At 39.0% G+C, this 21,139-nt stretch overlaps 3 pseudogenes; 2 read left to right on the forward strand and 1 right to left on the reverse strand.

Annotated features, from left to right (window-relative positions):
• Positions 1-2,866: 2,866 nt before the first annotated feature.
• LOC122147538 lies at positions 2,867-6,185 on the forward strand (annotated as a pseudogene).
• A 6,368-nt stretch (positions 6,186-12,553) lies between these two features.
• On the reverse strand, positions 12,554-15,174 carry LOC122147539 (annotated as a pseudogene).
• A 2,225-nt stretch (positions 15,175-17,399) lies between these two features.
• Positions 17,400-21,098, forward strand: LOC122147540 (annotated as a pseudogene).
• Positions 21,099-21,139: the final 41 nt, after the last annotated feature.

A 21,139-nucleotide genomic window follows, 5' to 3' on the forward strand; every position in this document is an offset into this window, starting at 1 on the left:
AAGTTAAGACACCCCAGCATATATTGTAGTTTGCCAAACAATTCATTAGATAAATTTATGATCATTTACGGTGTTCCTTTTTTAAGTCTATCTATCATATCACAGTTGTCTATTACTGTGAGAATAATCATTTAAATAAAAGCATATCGTAATATGTAATAATTACACCTGTGTGTGAAATTACAAGTGTGTGAGAAATAATAAGCTATTATGTGGCATACTGAAAATTATCTTAATAGTGCAGAAGTTCTAATATTTTTGTGATAAATGACAGAATGGCAACATTTGGTTGAATACATGAAATAACTGGCTGTGGGGAGTGCCATTAATTTCTTAGTGTCCAGAACGTCAACATAGCCTACGTAAATTGTTTGTATCAGTACCAAGACTTGGGCAACAGCAGATCCTATCTGGGTAAGATGCACCTTGCCTGCGCGTCCAGGCTAGTTGTGGAGACTTACGAAAGGGGAGTGTCATCACAGCATTCCATTTTGCTTAGGTCATAATTCACCCAATGAGGCACTAACACTCTGGTTACAACCAGATCTTGCCAGAAGAAATCTGAAATATGGCACCACAATATAATTATATAAAAAAGATAGCACCACAATATAATATTAAAAAAAAAATTAATCAATCAATAGTAGGACAAAAGAAACAGTGACATCTTACCATACCAAGTCAATTATTCCTTAAACATGAAATGGGCAGGATATCATTTAGATAAGATGTCCACTTCAGCCTTGTGGTTTCATTTTTACAAACATTGTTTCCTTTGTCACAAACAGATCATTGTACTGAACATTGCTGTACTTAAAAAAATGAGTCATGATGCTGAAAAAGGAGACAATCTTGGATAGCGGTGACATAGAACAGTGACTGTAAGAACAGTAATAAAAATATTACAAAAAAAGAAACTTAATATAAAAAATAATAATAAAAAATTGTTTTTGTGTTTTCATGTTATTAAATATTGTTTGACCAACCTATAAAATAAACATATTTTATACAAAATTTGCTCTGTAATTCAACAATTAAGTATGATGTCAGAGTGACCAGGGTAAGAGCTTTACTAGGTCAAAAATTCCATTAAATGTAATAAAAAAAAATAAAAAAAATGACCATAGATGACATTAAAAAGTTTTGGAATTATCTGTAAAATATAAAAAAAGTTTTTCTGTTTGACGAGTCACTGTTTTGGTGCAGTTATGAAGTCGAGTCACCCCAGTGTATTGTTGTAATATAGACCAAACAATTCACTAGTAACATTTATGATCATTTATTTCCTTCTTTTGTTGGAAAAAAAAAAAAAAAAAAAAAAATATGAGTCATGATGCTGAAAAGGAGCAGATCTTGAAAAGTGGTGACAAACAAGAGTGACTGTATTTGAACAGTAATAAACATAGTACAAAAGAAAAAAAATGACAAAAAAGTATGTTGCTGGGTTTTCATGTTATTAATTTTATTTGATCGACCCACAAAAGATACATTTTAAAAAATTTGCTCTGTTATTCAGCAATTAAGTATGATGTCCAGAGGGACCAGAGTAAGAGCTTAACCAGGTCAAAAATTCCAGTAAATGTAATAAAAAATGACCCTAGATGACATTAAAAATGCCGCTTTGTAATAATTTTTGGTGTAGTTGGTGAAGATGTTGTTTTTACAGGTAACAGTCATAATTGTTCAGATTTAAAATTCTTATAATTTCAGATATATTAACTATGTGTGTGAGATATGGTATATGTGTTTCTGTACGATTAGGTAAAACATACTCTCATAAGATAAAACATGTCCCTCAAATCATTTCCAGAGGGCCAATACTGCTACTGCTACTAAAGATTTTCTGACAGTGCTGTGAACTGGGCTGAGAGCAATTTACCTTAAAAGCACAAGCTTGATTCGAGTATCTACTCTGTGACTGTAAAATATGTGTGCACAAAATACATCAGATTGCAGGTCTACAGTGAACTGCCCGAAAGATTGTGGTTTTCAAAAACGGAGAAGGAAAGTCAGGAATCAAGATTTCACTGCCTGGCACCATTTAGCTGAATAATTTTCCTATTTACTGGTGTGGGATGATTCAGCTAAATGTTGAGAAGCAGTTGAGCCTTCATTCATTCATGGCATTAATTCACTGCATGCTGCTTTAATGTGGTCTCTCTTCACTTGTGGAAGACCAGCCACTCTTATTTACTCATTGGAAGAGTATGTTAATTGGTTGGATTTTCCACACGCTGCCTACTAAGTGTTAACATAAACCCGCGGACTAGTACAGAAAAAACAATGACCTGTACACTTTTCTGAATGAATAGCTACATAATAACGAAAGCTGCTGTAAAAAGCTCAAGTTTCCATTTAGAATCGTCTTAATTGTGAGAGCGCCTATCACTATCTCAAACAGAAGGAGTTCCCGGAAAAACCCATTTATGGTCATATACGTAATCTTCCATGTGACCAAACGTCATTCTAAAGACAGGCAGCACCATTTCCCGTAAGATGGGAGGGGCGAAAACTGTACCGTTCTTGATCACTTATTTATACTCTGGTGAACCACCAGTCTGGAAGAAAAACAGAATTGTGTTATACATATCATAAAAACGTTATTTTTACATTTAGTCTACCTCTGTCAGCGATTTGAACATTTTAAAACGTTGACATACACTTCTAGACTCCCCCAGGCGTATCGTGGTGGATTCTACCGTTTTCCCGCAATAAGGTGGATTTTTTAACTTGCTTTTGAATTTCGCGTGAACTGTCAGTGATATAAGTAGGAGGAACCTTTTTGGGAACGTTAGTAGGCAGCGACACAGAGTTCACAGATTTAGTCAACAGTTTCCTTTGGATTACTGAAGAGTCAACGGCATACATGTACAACTACGGAAACCTGGGCAGAGGAATCGATCGGACCTTCCCAGAAAACAGCTCTGGATCAGGCTCGAGCTCCGCTACAACTGCTGTCACAACTCAACAACAACAACAACATAAGGAAAAATGGGAAGAGGAATCGATCGGACCTTCCCAGAGTCTTTATCACTCTCTAAACAAGGTCATAGGTTATATACTCTTCTTAGAAAGTTAAGATTTCAATACAGTTTCAATTAACATTTCCCCAGCTATGGGAATAATAAATAACAGTTTAGTGTATCATTATCTATGAACATAACATGCTCAACATATCATTATTGAGAAATTAGTTGTAATTCATATTTGGCATGTCTTATCATAGCATTATATATTTCGAAACTTAATGTAACACCTAAGTAAGGTAAGTAAAAACCTGTGTTTTAAATGTCTTCTCTGTGGACCCCCCTGAGCACATTTAGGGACGCCCTGTTTAGAATTATTGACCAAATAAATATAGCCAAAACAGAGAGACCAGAGCAGACAGTAATAAAGTAGTAATAATAATAATAATAATAAAAGATTTAGTGATTCAAGTTGGTGTTTATATCTGGGTGTTTCTGCAAACACAATGGGTTTTTGAGTCATAATGAAATATAATAAAGCCTCCTCCCTAAATATCTAATGCCACTGCCTTGGTAACTTATGATATATTGTCTCTTGTACTTTGTAGCAGAAATATTCTGTGGCAGGATCCAGTCAGTTTGTGCCCAGTCTCAATGCCATAACTTCAAACCAGGACCTTCAATGGATGCTTCAGCCCTCCCGTTCTAGGCAACCCGGGACCATCCAGGGCACTCCGACCAACTTACTCACTGCCACCAAGGAATCCCATCTATGAATCCTCAACATTCCCAATCACACATGTCCCGGCCAGGTGTTATTAGAGCAGCTACAGCCGTCGGCAGCTCAACAAGAAGCAGAAATGATGAACATGTGAGTCCAGTTTAATAGATGTCCGTCTGTCTGTGTGATGAGGCCGTGGTGAGTCATGATGGGAGACAGAGACAGCATGGTTTGTCACTATGTTCACCTGTCATCCTGTCCAATTTTTTAGCCAAAACCAAAACCAGCCATGCGTGACCCAAATCAAAGTGTGCTAGACCCAGAATGTGTAATATCCTGTTGTGAGTCTGAAGTGTGTGACCTGGGGGTACTCGTAAACATGATTGCTGATACACACAGGGTGTGACTCTCGTTTGGGCTTATTTAAGTGTGTTCAGCTGTATACATTAATTTTGTATGTAAGACTCTCACATACATGTTATGATCTTATAGCATAGCATCTACCCTAGAGGAAACCAAGAGATGCTCATTCAATATTAACTCATGAAATCCTGCCTGACTCATGCATCCAAGTCTTGGGTATAGCAGGATAAGAGTGAAATAATGAGACCGGAAATGGGATATCATATGATTCACTGGAGTAAAACATAATGACTCATACTTGAGTCACTAGGGTGTTTGCAGGTGATTCATCAATATAAGGTCAGGAAACTGCATATGATGCCCACAAAAGAAAAAGAGCGTGAAATTAATTAACACAATATATTATCGGATTCATAACAGAGTAATTACAGAGATGAAAATTGCAAAATTGCCTCAAAGTAGTCAGTGATTTTTTAAATGAAATTAAAAATCTCATCCCCTAGATGGCAGTATTTTCACATGTTTTGAACTATAAAAAATTGAACTGACCAATAAGGTTCAGATGGTTCCAATTGGACATAGGTTTTATAATTATAATTATTTTGTAATTTATATATTTTTATTTTATTTATTTTATTTTATTATCTTTTTTTGTACTTTTTAAAATATTTTATTACAGATACATACAGTGTCAAACTACTGCATGAATATTATATTATATTATATTATATTATATTATATTATATTATATTATATTATATTATATTATATTATATTATATTATATTATTTGCTTTTCTTTCTCACTCCAGTTATCCCTGATGAACTTGAGCGTCGTAGAATTAGAAGGGAACGTAATAAAATGGGCTGCTGCGAAGTGCAGGAACCGTCGACGCGAAACTGACTGACACATTGCAACATGTAAGTTCATTTTGTTAATTTTTTGTTAAGTTTCCTTTCAGTCAAAATGTCTTTGAATTACACGAATTTGAACATTTGAAATCTTTCTTTTTCACAGGAAACTGACGAGCTAGAGGATGAAAAATCACGTCTGCAGAAGGAGATCGCTGAGCTTCAGAAGCAAAAAGAGAAGCTTGAGTTGGTCTTTCAAGCCCATAGACCCATCTGCAAAGTCCAGGACTCGGACTCTGACTCTGACTCCAACAGTGACCTCCCGACGCTGAGTGGAATCAAGATTGAGTCTGTGGACCCTGATCTTCCTGGACCTTCAAGAGAATCAAAGAGTCATGCCAAGCTTAATAAACCCAAGCCCAAAATTACCATCCCACCTCCAGCTCAAGCCTCCACTGTTACCAGCGCACCTCTTGAATCAGAGTCTCTTCATACTCCTGTCCTCATCTCCACTCCATCTCTGACCCCTTTTACTGCCAGCCTGGTCTTTAGCTACCCATCTTCTTCACACAGGATACCAGCTCTGCGACTTCCTCCCAAGCTCTCAATCTCACCAGCTCTCATAGTACCAGCCAGTCTTCTCATAACCCTCAGCCGTGTGGCGTCGCTCATCGCCGCAGCAGCAGCAGTGGAGATCAGTCAGATCACTCTCTCAATTCACCAACCATCCTCACCCTTTAATTTCTTATCTGCCGAGGGGAAAAAGTGTTTCCAAAAGTGTCCTTACTACTACATACAAGCATGTATGCTTTTACCTGTGTATTCTGTTTACCTTTATTCATAGCAATTATCAAGTAACTTGAATGCACTATAAGAATAGAGAAGCACAAGTTAATGGTGATGTGTGTAACCTCAAAATAGTAAGGGAGACCCAACATATGCCATTCGTAGGCTGATTAGTAATACTGGATAAAGCAAGAACGTGAATTTGGAGGTCTGTTTGATCTGTTTGTTTAATGAATAACATATGGAGTAAGTGTTCAGGAAAAGGTATTTTTGCATTTCGTTTGCCGAAGTTAGTGACATAGAAATTGCACACTTCACCTTTAAGGATGTGTAGTGGCAAAATTAAAGATCTGATCATCCTACATACAAAGTAGACTTAAATTTTTACAGCACATATGTATATAACACTGAAAAGAAAATTGACTGACTTTAGCCATAACATATGACTGTAGTGGCATTAATAATAGTATTATTGATTTATAGCAATTTACCTTCAACTAGATATTTAGTGTATTGGTGACGGTACTGTAGCAGTTAAAAACATGGCCTGCTAGCAAAAGGTTTAGAGGTTGGCTTTGGGGGTTTGAGAGTTAGAGGCACAGTGTAGGTCTATCACCATTATGCTTTCTCTTTCAGGGAAGGAAAGTCAGTTACTTCAGGAAAGCAGTTTTTAAAGAGCAACTATTACGTTATTGATTTATTCGACGTTACCTAATCTCTTAGAAATTGTAAGGTTTCAATTCCGATAATGTGGAATCTGATCGGTCCACAGACAATCGGTTCAATTAACTGTCTTGGCTATGGCCAATGTTTGTGGATCATTAGCACATATGTAATGTCTTGCTATTTTAGTGTGTTAATCTTGGTTTTAAGAAATGTCAGTCGTAGTGAGAACACCCGCGTCATGCCGGACCCCCGGGATACCAGCAGTAGTTTTAGGTCATATAAAGCCCACCACTGTACCGGTATGTACAGCCTTACTTGGGTTCTTTTACTGTACATGTCTGTCTACAGCCACTAAACTCATAACACATGAGAAATATGCCACTTCAGCATGACAATTTCACTAGTTACAGAACTCGGTTACAAAAATACTATTGTAAACTTCATGAAAGCCTTCAACTGTTACTTATACCGGATGTTATTCTTGCTTAAAACACGTGCGAAAGCTTGTGTGCTGTTTTCACAGCGCTCAGTAGAAGTAAATCTATCTATGATATATACCTGTACTGAGTTACAGTCTATGTTTTAGACTCTACTATTGCTTGACGGGTCACAGATAGATTTGTCATTTATTTTTGAAAACAAGATATTTTTTCCTACTTTGCTGTTGATTCCTTACTCCGTTGCAAGTTGCGCTCTTTAACTAAGGAGAAACCGTGCCTGCCCCTTTGTGCTGTCTGGGTTCCTCCCACTTTTCCCCCTGTGTAAATAACACCAAACCCTAGATGCGTTGAAAATTGTCGGTGTGTGCCCTGTCGTGTGTTTCTGGAGCTATCTGTTGGAATAGCAAAAAAGGATTTTGTAATTCTATACCAACAGTCTCGCCCTGTCTGTTGCCGCCCCTCAGAGACTGGACTGTTCATCAGCACCGTCAGATTCTAACTCGTGTGATAGGCATGTAAGTTGAGAGCTGAGCCCTGCTAGTTTACAGCACCAAATGTGTGATCTACATTCAAGTTTTCAGAGATAGGACGACCCTACGAGGGCAACACAGGGACCCCCGTCAATGAGATCATATGGGACCCCCTCGCCAGACTATCCTTGAGGCAGGCAGGCAGTTTTGCCTCTCTAGGTACTGTCCTGATGAGCAAAAAGTTCATAATGGAGTCACAAACATATTTGCCTAGTGTGGTGCTGGTCTGGGTCTGGAAGACGTGAAGACCAGTTGTATAAAAACACGCAGTGGGGTGTTGAATCCCTGTACAATGAGGAATGTATCGACAAATGAAAACAGAATAAAAGTTCTTGCTCAGGATGAAACATTTTTTTCGGTCATCTGTGTTCATCGGGGTAAAATTCAGCATGATGCCGATGTACATGCTCTGTTATTGACTTAAAAGCATATGAGAATACTGTATGAAACAGGATCCTTATCACTTCATGTAGCCTACGTTGGTTACTAATAATCGGATGACAACGCTTGAGGAACAAACGTGAACGTTAAAGTGGAATCTAAGTGTCACGTAAGATTAAACAGAGGGGGCCAAGATGGTCTCGAAATCATCAGAGAGGCAAAATTAAATAAACATGGTGACCTCTCATTCCTCCAACTGTGCCCTCTGTTAATCGGCGCACTTTAGTAGAGGAGCATATAGAAACTATATACCTATGAGATAATTCAAGGAGGGTGAGATCTGTGCTGCATAAATGAACCAGCGAGCAACTGTGTTTTTTTTTTGTTATGCTGAAAGGACCTGGATGTTTTATGCTCAGTCACTAGTGAAAGACTTTTTACTGTTCTAGCTGTGTAAACAGCAATGCCAAAAATAAACCAGTGAAACATCAATAAATTAGGGCCGGCTAACTAGTGCAGCAGTGACTAAGACCACTTCATCAAACACCTTTTCATCCCATGTATTCCCGATGCTTTGTGAAGCTATTAATATATACTTTAAACACCGCTCTGCAAAGCCTGTATGCGATATGAAATGATTGTTCAGAAGCATCCTCTGTGATTACTTTTAATGGTTTTTCTATCTGAACCTGTGTCCTCCTGAAACCTTTTGCATTATATATTATTTTGCAGGAACATGCTGCTCTCTGATACAATAATGACAACAGAACAGATGCATTATTGAAATAAAACATTCTATCTAACATTACTGAAAGAATTTTGTGCCATTATACAACATAAGGGTTAAGATCCGAGCTCTTCCTGTCAGAGCTGGCGGTACGCACACAAACTCCCTATAGTCGCTAACGCCTCCCGTTCCCTCTCCAGAGCGTCGGACTATTGTCCATGATTTCTTGGGCACGCAGCCTTCTGGCAAATGTACTGTTCAAGCCCTCTGCAACTGATCCAGGAATGCAGGAAACACATGTGTGGTGATGTGGTCTGTGTGGTCTCAATCACGAGCCAAAAGAAAGGCCACCATACATCACACCTCATCCCTCAATCTAGTTTTGCACTAGCTGTCAATAACTGCTCACGGGCATTCAGAACTTCAAGGTAGCGTATGTTTGCCGCTGCACACAAGACAAACCTATAGCATGCTCTCTTGTGTGGCCCAAAATAACCTAAACTTGCTAGTTCAGCCACTCAAGCACCTTCTCAATAAGCATAGCTATCTGGCAAAGTGAACAATCCTCAATGCCCCAAAGAGGTCTATAATAGTCACTTCTCACCCGACGCTTTTCCTGGACTGTTCCCATCGGGCCTGGAAACCCCTACGCGGGGGCCTTTCTATACAATTCAAGGCAGGGCTAAGTGGCTTAGGAACCATTTTTCTAAAAAAAAAAGGACACTATCTTTTCACATCACAACACCTGACCAATTAATACTAGCACCCTTACGCATATCTAGATTCTATTTCTATTACTATTCTCTTTATTCTATCTATTCTATTAGCTATTCTATTCTATTTTTTATTCTATTCTTGTAAACCTGTTGCCCTATTGTTGGTCAAAAAATGATTGGCGTATCTATTGTTCTCCTCATTGTGGAAGTCACAGCTTGGATAAAAGCAACGTCTCTGCAAACTGACTTAAATGACTCCTAAATATAAATTTAAGTGGAAAGTTTGACGGCCTGGCCATCACCAAATCCTTAGAAATATCGCTTGCCAAAAATGTAACCAAAGTTCTGCATAACACATTTCCCCTCGTTAGTCTCGGGATATTGAGGCATCAATTATTTATATACATCATGGTTTCTAGATTGCATTATAGTAGTACGTTTAGGCTATAACACGAGGCAATACTGGGGCTCATAAGCTCGATGGACTTTATTCTTCCGAGGGCCCATAACAGAGGGCAAAATAATGGCCAATTTAGTGGCAGTTGTTGATATTTGTTAGTAGCGCTGGCGCAAAATACGCTCTAATGGTATAGTAACAAAACTTCTGAATACACCGCTCATTTTGTACAATGCATCATATGAAATCCTCTCAGGACTCTTTATAAACGCAACACATTGATCACCAGACATATTTAAAATAGGGGCATATAAACTTCATTCAAGAGCGTTTTCACATCTCATACATCTGCGTCCCAATCACTGTCTCTACAACATTTAAAAAAAAAAAAATATAAGCTCATAATGAGCAACACAGGCTACTTATAGCGTTCATCATTGCGTCAAATCAATACAGTTGATTGATGTTGACGTAAATGAACCAAACAATGGTCCTCAATAATCAAAAAAAAAAAAAACAACAAAAAAAGAACAAAAAAGTGCGATACATGAGAGGGTTACGAAAAGACATTAAACTATTTCACAGAAAAAACCAAACCGGTGCGCAATGAAGCAACAGGCTACCCCGACCATAAAGGGGGATGCTCCGCGAATATCACTTTTCTTGCTTAGAAAAAATTAACTATCAACAGGCCCTTTTATTTTTTTATATCATTTCTATGCCAGAGTGAAAGTTGAGGCCTAGGAAAAGACAAAAAACATCAACATAAGTGTGTCAGTAAAGGTATTTAATAGCTCATCTCTTGCATGCAATGAGACAATAGCCTGAAAACACACAGCAATGGTGTCCCGCGGCGTCAGAGAGCTGGGTTCGTAGCACTCTATAAAACGTGCAGTCATTCCAATAATACACGCACTTCTGTGTTAGCGCTGGAGTCCCTTAAACAACATTATACAACGGGCGGCAGAAGCAATCCTACATGGTAGGTAGGGAGTCTTGTAAGTATGAGGCTAGGCAAATACAACAAGCATCAAATGCTCCACGACACCGAGCAGCCAAAACATATATCAAAGACACCAATAATTTTAACAAACCTACACTTGTGCACAATGTTTGTTCCCCTCGCCACTGCTCCCAAACAGTGGTCACATTCAGTGTGTATTAATTAGACAATCTTCTGCAACAAGCAACAACTGGAACACAAAAAGCTTTGTAGCGCGTGACAGGTGGTCGTAGTCTAAAGTGTGGGTTAGATGCAAAACGCTAACGCGTCTCATCTTTGGTGTTGACTTTCAGTGTCTCATAGAGCCACTAGGGTAGACAACACATTTGTCGATTAGGTGGAGCACACGTCACGACATGCACTAGCTACTTAGATGAATTATACTGATTCGTCATCTTTCAAAACACTACATAACAGGAAAAAACAATCTCATACTGAAAGAAAAGTGGTCTAGTAACACTTCGCATTTCCAAGTCACAATCATTCTGATGGCTCCCTCCCTGTGACACTAAGCTCTACCATTACGTGCTAGTCGAGCGATTGTAATGCTACAGATTCGCTGCTTACCCGGAGGCTTCTTCGTTATAATCCTCTGGACTTCTTAAACTAGATCACTACCATAGCTTACATCTGCTCTAAATCAGCTATAAACAAGGTCGCAATCCGCTCCTACAAAGGATGTCTTCATAAGGATTTCCGTGAACAAATCACCTGCACCAGTGAAAACCTGTCGTAACACTAGTGCTACCACTCATATGTCCTCTTGCCTTCGTAGTGCTCTGCTGCCTCTCCATGTTGAAACAAAATCAGGTGCAACCCAAACCTTCGGTAAACGTCTCGCTCTCTGTTAGGTCTATATTGACACCTGCCGCCCCCCGGCAAGACACAATCTCAGGAAAATCATACCCTATTCGACCCAGTAACCTTGGCCTGATACTTCAATGAACAAAAATCACAAATCTGATGCGTCACGAGTGGACTGGAGAAAATCCCACAACAGTCGCTTTTGGAACTACTGTGTGGAAGCACAGGCGTTTCTAGAAAGATAGCATCCCAGCTGAGGCGCAACAGTCTAGACACAGTTACATGCGTCTTAGAATCATAGACATCAGGTTCAAAATAGTTTTTGTCGACTTACGCCATAACCACAGGTAGGAACACGAACCAGACACACCCGCATGTTCCAAAAACATTAACAAGCCAGCTAAAGCCGCAGCTTAAAGAAAGTAAAATGCAAAATTATTCATTCTCGACTATTTGTATGGGCACAACCCTGTTGTGACTTTCTCTGCTCCATGACACACCGCACAAGACCAGAACAGATACTCTGAAAACTCGCCTCATATCCCTGGGATATCCCCAGCGCAGATTTTTATTGTGGTACATTTTTCTTGTCAGCGTCAAGCGAACTCTTAACCCTAAAACTTCACCTTACATTGGATATACCCCTTTTTAATATTTTAAGAATTAACAGTTAATTCTCATAAAGTTCAAGGTTCTTGATACCAGTTAAGGTCAACATGACATGCAGGTAAGCAAATAAAATATTTTATCTTTTTGTTTGTTCTATTTTAAAAAAATTTTTTTATGGCATATTAAAACATTTCTTTTCAATAACCAAAATTTTCAGTTCCTTAAAAAAAAAATGATTTAGGGGTTAAAATACCCCTTTCTTTTTTTCCTTTTTAAAACTTTATCCCAACTGGTTTGCAAGGAACTGATTTTTGAAAAAAATGTTTTTAAACAATTTTCAAAATAATTTGTTTCCGGAACAATAAACTCAAGGTTAAATTTGAACAAAAACGTTAAATCCCAATGGATTTAGAAGAACTGATTTTGAAAAAAGGCCACTAAAATTTAAAAACCTTTCTTTTTTGGACTATTTTCCACGGAAAAGGCTGAATTATTTTCAAGAAAATGAAACTATTTAGGATAAAATGGTCTGTCTTAAGTCATTTAGAAAGGGGTAAAGTAAAATGGAACCCCTTTATTTAAAATTCATTCTGTTAAACACAAGGAGGGGTTGGATGGGTCGCTCCTGAATGGGAAACCCTCCGGTCGCCCACCCGTCCCGGACCCACCAATCACGGTATGTTGAGTCGTGGGGCACCCGGGCTGGAATCACTTCTGCTCACCACACTCTTCCTCGAGCACCAAACAAAGTTCCTTCAGATCAGGTTTTTCCTTCACCAGACCGTCCCGCATTCCGCTCCAGGTCGGCGAGCTTCTTGAGGTATCCGCCGAGGTCCTCCCGCATCACTTTAGCAGCGTGATGGCCGAATAGTTGCCACTCACGGGCGAGCTTCTTCACTTTCAGACGGTCGTCGTCCAGAAAGCAGCATAAATCCCGAAGTTCCTGGTTCTCCTCTTGCAGCGTCTGGTTGATGACTTTGAGTTCCCTGATTTCAAGGGCAGATGTCCGCCTGAGTGGGCCAGTTGTTTATCGACTTCGCTTGATTAATCGAGTCCACTTCTCGCTGTATGACAGAGCGGGGTAGAACACATCTTTCGCGAGATTTCTTCTCTTGACAGTGAGTCCTACTCAGCCAGCTCACTCTCGTCTTAGAACAAGGCCAGCAAGTCTATCTCTCGGAAACATCTTGTGACAGCTCTCCGGTTGCAGTATTTGCACCTGTTCTCTCGGGCTTAGCCCCTACAATTCCCCATACTTGTAGGCAACAACTTACATGTTTTATTACAGCGGTTAATGACCATAAAATCACTCTACGGAGGCGAAAAAAACGTACAACCCGAACGCAATGAGATGTTCTGTCACTGTAAATTGGTGATTGCAACATATCCTCATCCAGCCATAACGAAAAAAGCCCAATTTCCCTAGCTTCTCAGGCCCTCTTACTATTTGTAAGCCTATTATATAGGGAGGGTGGCGTCTGGAGGGCGCAATTCTTATATGCAAGCTGGATTATTTTTGTCATGTTTTAATGATTTAAAATATCAAACACATCCTGGTTGTAACACATTAAAAGACGGCCTACTCTCGTGCTCCTCAGATGCCTTTAATCGTATTTGGCAGCATTCGACTCGCAGTCTTGTTGGCGCCTGGGATACATGGCACTGACAGGCACATCGTGTTTGTTGTTGGCGTGCCTCCTCGGGCTGGGGACTGAGGAGTATCGAGCCCGCAGGCGGTTGTAAATAACTGCGGTGGCCCCGTTGGAGCATCTTCGGCTTCTCACTTGCGACTCTCGTTTTATCGGGGATCGCAATCGTGCGAAATCTCTTGCCGGCAGAGAAGTCTTTAAGCCCATTCAGTGGGCGGTCGCCTCTAGGCATACGGCATAAATAGACCTCGTTGCTGTTGTATGTCTAATAGGGGCGAAGAGCGTTTCGGCCATGAAACATGCGTGTCTTGTGTAAATAACATAATTAACATAATAAATAAAGTCTCAGCGAAATGTAGTGGTAGCGAGGTCTGTTATGCTTAGTGCTGCAATGCGATGGTCGGATTTTAATGCCGAATGCAACGACGCTGAAATGTATGGTGGACTGCCCGCCAGTTACAGCTTCGTGGTGGATTCCCTGAGGAATTTAGTGAGATGTTCCTTGAGATATTACAGTGTTTGCGGGCTATGTCGATTGTGATGGTTGGGGAGAGCAGTGATGTCTTCCGCGCCCTATCGCCTGCTCTCCCTCGCCTCTCCCCTTCTTCATCACCTCCTTTGTCCTCTTCCCTTATTTACGCTAAAAATCATTCTTAACTGTATCCCGGATAGTGAGTGCGAGTTCGCCGGGCTCTGCCACAGCTGGTTTCTAATATCGAAAGCTTCACGCACACCCATATAACAACGACCGAAAATACAAAGGCAAAGGATATGCAGTGAAAATGGTCTCTAGATGATGTCTTCAATAAACGCCAGTACGCTGGGATTGAGGGGACTAGCATTGGGCACAAACACATAAAACTAACGGAACAGGGTGACAAAAGCTTTTTCCTCTATACTTTAAAGGCAATGGTATTTACGGCTTACATCCTTCCTCCCTGTCTCTCGCAGGCAGCAATTGCCAGTAGCGAGGACACTAACAATGTGGGGGTGTTAACCAGGGCCGGGGTGGTAGGCGTGTGGCGGTCTGGCTGGAGTGAGAATGCGAAACAGTCCCACAAAGTTTCGGATAAATGAGAGGTGCGTTAGGGTGAACAACCGCGATGGCAGCTCTAATATAGGGGAGAGGTGGCAGAATAATAAGTTCAGTGTTGGAATATATAGGCTTGGTGGCTTCCTTTTGGGCTGGATTCAATGAGAGAGTTAAATGTATGGCGTTTGAATTTTTAAAGAGTTATGTTGGTATAAGATGCTGCAGTGGATTAAATATTATAGGTTGGAAAAAAAAAAAAAAAAAAAATGATCAATAATCTGGTATTGATGGTTATATGAATAAAACAAGATTGGGGGGGCAAATTCAGTATTATATCTGTCAGAACTTAAGATTATTTGAAATAGACCTTATGCTTATAAAGCCTTTTAGAGTGCTATGACTGGAGTCTTTAACCAAAAAGTCTCATTGCTTAATATCCTGTCTTGCAGTTTACCATAGATATGATGTTTGGAAACTTTGTATTTAATACTTCTGCACTGTTATTGCCTGAGTCCTTAAGATGATCCGCCATAATTATTGTTATTACCGCATTTGTAAGTCCTATTGGATAAAAGTGCGCTGTTAAATGAATAAATGGAAAAGTGATATTTTCAAGCTTCTGGAACGGGCAGCAGAGGACTGCTGCATTGACTACACAAAGTCATCAAAGCGAATAATACGCTAAGAAATCAATTAGGTGGTGTCAGTAAGTCTCCTTAGGATTTTTAGTATAAAACATCGGTTATTAATTGTTTAAGACTGTAATGTAATTATGTTAAAACACGTAAAATGTAATATCTTAAAATCATCATCTCATTAAAATCATCTTAGCGTTATTTTCATTAGCTTTAGCAAAGTATAGTTCTAAATAAATACATGCATAAAGTGATTTGAGTGAACTTGGAATATGTGAAAGTTTAATTAATTTGATGTCCCTAGTCCCAGATGCGTTTGTTTCATGACGTACTGTATGTGCATCGGCCTAGGGGATGTTCTTGCGGTCTGATAAATTAAACTCAGGGACACAGTACTAATAGGGGCAGGGATTGTGTGATGTCTTATACAGTGTTTACAGTTTCTATTGCTCGGTTGGCAACTCTTACCTGGGGAATTAAGAAGCTCGCTTGTCATAGAAAAGGCTACAGTTTTCGGCCATAATGATGGATTCTTTGAAAAAAAAAAATGGCCATTTCATTTATATTTGTCGATCTAGCAATTAAAAGCTTTAGGCATCGTTATTTAACATCTATCTATTATTCAATGATCGCACACTCTCTCTTGTGACACAGCTAATCCATGCTTTTGTGAATAGTTTCAGCATCTCATTTAAAGGTATCACAAAATAGTCACAAATAGTTTATTGATGGCCTCAGTATTTTACTAAAACAGGCTATCACAATATTCTAAAAAAAAATAATAATAATAATAATTAGAATTAATGATTAGTTTAGTTGATGGTATTCAGTATTTACCTAAACCGGCTATCACAATATTCTAAAAAAAGAAAAAAATAATACACAATAATTAGAATTAAATGCTTTAAAAAGAAATCAGGTGCTGTTTCTATTGCAGTGGGCGTATTTACTAAAGTCTGTCTAAACATAATACAGGTAAAGTGTCTAAATAATAACATACAGTATGTGATGATGGTGAATGATGAAGCGCCGAACTCTCGGTTCTTGCTACAACGCACGGAGAAGACTATACAGTAAGCAGATACGTACAGCGTGGATGTGAGCGTGTATTCTGGAGGTCACCAACCGAAGTAGTCACGCGACTAGTGGCGCTGTTGCTATGGATGTAATATAGAATCGCCTGATTATGACAGTTCAGGCTTTGTTCAATATTTACGTGATTGCTACCACTTCTTACCACTGTATGATCAGGCTCGTGGTAAAAAGTCTTTACAACACGCAGTGTGGCAGGCGCTTGCGCTATCATCAGAGAAGCTTATGTTTTCGACGAATAGAAGTTGAAAAGGAGCGAGCCATATCGAAAAACAAGCAGTTATCGTTAATGGTTGTGACGAGATCCTGAATGTGATTCGAAAACCACCTTTCGCGTTTATACGCTTTGTGGTTTGGTAAGTCCGTTTTTCTAAGATTTCCTTTTGACAATACATAGTACTGTAGCCATGGCTAAACTGTGTTACTGTCAGTGCGTGAATAGTTAATAGCTGTTGAATATCAGTCTGCTAACTGTCTGTCCAGTCTTGTTTTGATTTTTTAGTGGGCCTAAGATTGGGCCTCCTAATAGCCCTATTATCCTCACAGCTCATTCAGTAAATCTGGATCTTAGGATCTTTTGTAAGCATTAAGCTAACGCTTGATCAATGTGACTGGCAGAGTTTATATAGTGTCTGATGTCAAGATGTCTGTGGAACTGGATGTATTTGTTGGAAACACCACCGATTATAGGACTCAAAGAGGTGTATCAGAGGCTGTGGCTGAATGATTATATCATGGTAAAGGTATACACATCAGGACCTGGAGCTACTCGTATATATCTGTTTAGAGCATTAATAATATACTAGTCATCTGTGGTCGTTCTGCATCATAGTGAATGATGCAGTGTAAGGTGCGGTATAGAAGGAGGTGCTGATGGAGGAGTGTGCGGCGAGTGCTTAGAAGTGCTGGCTTAAAGGTGCTTCCAGTGACAAGAAGCCACATGGACCAGTACAACAGAAGCTTTCCAGATGTTCGAGAGATCTATTTGCCCGGCAGATCCCAAGCTACATACTAGCCTTACCCTCAAGGCATGCTATTTCAGATACCGCTCAGACAGAGACAAGCCAGTGTGCTCATTGAAAGGTATGCACTGGTTTGCAGTGTTTCCAATCGCTTGATTTGGCTGGCTGTTGCACTTTCAAAGCATATTATTTGGGCAGGTGTCACCTTTTTAGGGTATTATTATGCTTGTTTGATGATTCATTTGTTCGAGAGGGTCTTGGGAAAGAAGTTCTCTAAATCGGACGTGGCGAAAAAGACCTTGATGCTGTTAGTAGAAAGCACAGGACATTACACGCTGAGAGCTGTGGGGAAGACAGGGGGGGGCTGAAGGTACCCAATAGGGGCGCATTTAAGGGTGTGTTTACACTTGGAATTCCATTCTCTTGGTTCTATTGGTTCGGACCCTAGAAAGAAAACTCTAAATTTAGTCCTGATTAGCTTAGTGTTTATACTGTAATTTTTAACACCAAACCTTAACATACAAAACAAATGGCATAAGGATATGCCACAACCTGGACATATATTTTGCACACTTACCAAACATCCGAAACAATGCTGCTTGCTGGGCTACATGCACTTGTTGTATATCTGTACATATGGTGGTATTTTTACCAGCTCACAAAGAGCTTATAAAATCTGTGAAGGAGTTGAAACAGATTAAGGAATTCTTTTGTTGCATACGCAGAGATCTGCTGCAAGAAGACAGTTGTTCAGTCTTACTGAACTATAACAGGCTTGAGCATTCTGTCTTTTTAGGGTCGGATCTTGTGACATCATGTCGATTTTGTTTAGTTTAAATGTCTTTGGTCTGTGTTGCGTTCATATATCAGTCAAATCCACCAGAGTTCATTTGGAAGCACTTGTTTGGTTTGCATCAAGGTTTGTTTGGCAGCGTTCATACTTATTCAAATGAACCGCACTAACAGAGCAATCTCACCAGCGTACGTTTTAATCAAACCGAACCTGCCAAGTATAAACACACCCTAAGAATATGAACTACTCATTGATAACTAAGATTTATCTTGGATACTTTTCCGAGACCCTTTTGGAAATGAAATGATTATGGCCGTCTCCTTAAACAGTTTGATAACTTCAAGCGAGTGTTCAAAGTGGTGGAAGAACTTAAGGGCCCCCTGGTGGAAACATTCGGCAACATTTTCTGCTACCTGATCAATTAGCCAGGTAAGAAAGTCTTTTTCTGAGAAATTTCTTTCCAAAGCTTTTTAATTAATCCTGAATGCTGGTAGAACTGAACTCAGAAAATGAGGGGGGAAAAACAGCAAAAAGAAAAAAAGAGAGAGAGAGCAGTCAAAGATAGTTAGATATGATTATGTTACTAAACTACTTATTTACTACACATATCCATTCTTCAGTTGTAGTTCATTAACATATAAGAATGCAAATTTCCATGAACAGTTGAGTTCATTGCTGATTTGTGTGTCTTATTCACCTTCTCTTGCTAAATGATCCTGCCAATTCCTCTGCAGAGACTAGCTGCAATAGTGTTCTTGCCAATCATCGTTTTGAGACGGGGAAGAAAAAGTTGCAGTATCTAACCTTCCATGACTTTGCCTTCTGTGCTGGGCAGCTCATCAACAACTGGACTGTAGGAGCTGTGGGTAAGACCAGTTACACAGCCATCTGCGATACTTGAAATTGGTCAATCATGGCAATAAATGTGTCAAATATGTTTGTATAATGGCCACTAAACTGAATGACCATTATGCCAGGCAGCTGATTCCCTAATTTTGGATTGCTTAATATGTCACTTTACCACTTATTTGTTATTTTAAAGAATTTATTACATAAATTATATATATATATATTTATAGGGTAAGATACTATACAGTCAGCTATACAATGGTTAAGTTTTAAAAACAATATTAATAATTTTTCTGTTATTAATATATATAATATATATATATATATATATATATAATTATATATATTTTATTATAATGATATATCCATTTATTTGTAAGGAGCCAAATATTAAGTGAGAATATACAGTCAATGGTCATTGTTGTAAAATCAACTCCTACAGAGTGATTCATTAATGTCCTAATGTGTCTGAATTAATTTGACATTGCATGTTCTTGAGCATCTAGTCCGAGGTTATTAAAGGACACTGTCACTCTGACCAATTGTGTAGTTTAGAAAAATATTGAGACAGATGAAAATATCTCCTTTATGTCTTTGTCTGTACTCTTAGATAACATGATGGAGGACATGGATGTAGATCTGGATAAGGAATTCCTTCAAGACCTCAAAGACCTCAAAATTCTAATCACAGACAAGGATCTCTTAGACCAACACAAAAAGTGTGTGAGCAAGTGATTTGGACAGGGAGAAGAGAGATAAGGGTCTGATGAGGGCCGGATGTAAATGTTCAAAGTTTGCATGCCATCTGAATAATGAAACCTCTTATCCACTCAGTTTCGTGTTGCACTGCTCTGCGGGGTAAAACCAATGTTCTTTAATGAGATGGAAGCCATTTTCAATGGTAAGAGGAGTTCAGTTACCTTGTGAATAATGCTTTTCTACATAATTCGTGATTTCAAAATTTCTCCTGCTGGAGAATCTCTCAAGGGGCCTTGGTCAATATCGCTGCCAAATTAATCAACGGCCAAAGATTTTCGTGATTCTTTCTTCATTGACTTGCGAAAAGGTACTTTTTAAATGAATAAAACCACTAACAGAGCTTGAAGTGCTGAAGTTTTTTCACACATTAATCCTTGTGCTCTTCACAGTTTAGGAACCTTGTCGAATCAACAATTGACATCACTAGATGTGAACCTCTAACCTTACTCATTATACTAACTCGCACACATATCCTTGATACCTTCAAGTAAGTCTGCTACGATATTGTGTGGCACAGTGTGCGGGAGGATATTTGTTTTACAACAATTGCTGCATATGGAGGTCTTTATTCAGTGTAAAATTATCTTTGCAGCCAGTGGGGGTCACTGTATCGTAATGCACATTGCGTTATAGGCAGTAACATTTGTTGTTCCTGTCCAGCCATTGTATGTATTTTGAATTAACTCGTGGGAATGTGTGGTTTTCTGTTTATAAATAAGCGAAACCACAGCACCCCGAATCATTGGAAAAATAAGTGTATTTATCCCAAACTACAGCTTGGGAATTTAAAATTACCTTAAAATGTAATTTACATTCTTGATAGCAAAGCTGGAATTTTTTCAGCATACTCATTCCAGTCGTCATCATGCAACTCCTCATGCCAGAAATACATTCGAAGATTCTGATTTGGGGGCTTAATAAACATTTCTTCTTATTAGTAGTTATCAGCCGTGAAAAACAGTTGTGCTGTTTAATATTCTTGAGGAAAATTTGTTTTTTCTTAGGGTTTCTCGGATTACTAGAAAGTTCAAAAAGAACAGCATTTATTTATTTGTTGAAGTCTTTTACTGTCAGTTTTAATGTATCTTTGCTGAATAAAGAAAAAATAAAGCTTCGGACTGACCCCAAACTTTTCAATGGTATTGTATATAAAAGAATTTCACATCAAAATAGCAGAGTAAACAAGTTCAAATAGTTCATGTGTTTACAAACCACGCACTTGTAAAGTCCAAGCTGAATAGTAAGTATTTTTGTGACCACATTTTAAATCTGTGTCTCCCTCTTTTTTCTCCCCAGGCACCATGCTGCTGTCTGGACCAGGTACATGGAGTTATCAAAAGGTTTTTGTGGCCAAAAAAATCCTTAGGGAATTTAACTACGCCTGAAGAAGAATCTCCATTTCTGCTG

The sequence above is a fragment of the Cyprinus carpio genome, chromosome A14 (assembly GCF_018340385.1).
Source record: "Cyprinus carpio isolate SPL01 chromosome A14, ASM1834038v1, whole genome shotgun sequence".
NCBI lineage: Eukaryota > Metazoa > Chordata > Actinopteri > Cypriniformes > Cyprinidae > Cyprinus > Cyprinus carpio.